Source organism: Leuciscus leuciscus, assembly GCF_965113295.1.
Source record: "Leuciscus leuciscus genome assembly, chromosome: 12".
In the NCBI taxonomy this organism is placed as follows: Eukaryota; Metazoa; Chordata; class Actinopteri; order Cypriniformes; family Leuciscidae; genus Leuciscus; species Leuciscus leuciscus.
In genome coordinates this window covers 29,442,890-29,444,854 of record NC_138736.1, presented here as the reverse complement: position 1 = coordinate 29,444,854, position 1,965 = coordinate 29,442,890, and positions in this window count along the sequence as shown.

The window sequence follows — 1,965 nt, the reverse complement described above, 5'->3', positions numbered from 1 at the left end:
CATCAACTGCAAGATGCTATCCTATCAATATGGGCCAACATTTCTAAAGAATGCTTTCAGCACCTTGTTGAATCAATGCCACGTAGAATTAAGGCAGTTCTGAAGGCGAAAGGGGGTCAAACACAGTATTAGTATGGTGTTCCTAATAATCCTTTAGGTGAGTGTATAGTGCTGTCAATCGATTAAAAAAATTAACTAGATTAATCACACTTTTTTTTAAAACACAAGTTTTTAATACGTTTTTATAAGTTTTAATATTTTACAATGTACTAATTTCACAGTAATCTCCAAATTAATGTAGAAACAACATAAAAACAGTCAATTTTAAATACTTGTTTAATGCATCTTTTTTTATGAATGAAGGCCAGTATTATTGCAGTATTACATTAATATTATATTAATACAGCTACTGGTGTCTCAATTTTTTTTTTAAACATTAATTATAGCCATTCAACATTACAGTGTAACTGAAAGCTATCAATTGTTTAACATTTATTAGACTTCAAAAAATATAACAAATTTTAATTTAATCAACTTTAAACAATCCTCACATAAACCCATAATAAATGTCATATTTGCCTGTGCCCTGTGAAATAGACAGAAATTGAATAAGTTATCAAACAGTCTGCATAAATTATAAATTGAATATAGATTAACCTTTATTAAAGCTACAAAAGTTCTTTAGTCATTGAGCAGTGAGTAATTTTCTCTGTTACTTTTGTTCTTTGATTAACGTTAATGATAGATAGAATTAGTAGCTGCTGTCACTTTAAGACCTGCCGCTACTGTACATCTCACACATGTCCCATTTTCTCACAACTCTTAATTTAAAACTTTATTTAACTCATTTAAGACTGGAGAGGTCTGTGTGCCGTGTCTGTGTCAGGAGGACCATACTTTTTTTTTTTTTTTTTTTAAGTCAGGACATTTATAGACAGTGTGTTCTCTTTTGTCTTTTCACTCTTAAATGGTTTAAAATCATTTGCATGAATTAGAGCATGATCATACAATGTAATGATAGCCAAAATATGAAAGGGAAAAACAAATGGCTGCCTTATTGCGTTAAATATTTTTAACGCGTTAAACGGAAAAAAAATTATCGCATGCTTTAACGTGTCAACGTTGACAGCACACACACACACATGCACTAAGTGGAGGTAAAGAACCAATCGACATGAAATGGAGTGCATTCAAATCGTTTAATGAACTGCTAGCTGTATCGTCGTCATTTGCTCACATTGACAAGTTTAAGCTGTTATTGATGTTTGCAGCGTGATCTCCGATCTCTGTGTGCGAGTGATGTGTGTGTGTTCACTTCAATTAAAGCAGCATATTAATATAGAACAGTGATTAAACTGGATCTAAATGACTGGCATTTTAGTACCATGATAAAACTGAAGCTACTGACTCAAATGGGCAACTGAAAATTTCCATTTGGTCATCACAGACAATGACTCTTTGTGCTGCCTTCAAATGGCCAAACTTGGTACAGTTGATCAAAGATGAATGACTTTGCAGGGGCAGTCCCCATAAAGCCACTCTCCTGCCCCACCTCGGCCATTCAGACCACCGTGCTCTTTATACCCATATACAAATCATATACAAAACTACCAACAACATCAAAGTGTGGCCAAAGAGATTGAGATGAGATCAGCAGGACTGCTTTGATGGCTCTGATGAGCATGTTCAAGAAGAGGTTAAGGTTTAGTTAGCATGATCTAGTTTGCTGCTGGCAAATGCTTTTCCATTCAAAAGTAGCCTTGTATTCTTATGTATTTGGTTCTACTCACGTATATTTACTTACGTGTCTATAGGCACTGATACGTAAAATATTGGCATATTGACAGCACTAAAATGTAAATAATTTACGTATGAAGAACTTTACAGATGTACAAATTTGTACGAATCCCTATTTATGAATATTAAAATCGTGGCATAATCTTGATTCTATTGTAATCAATTGTC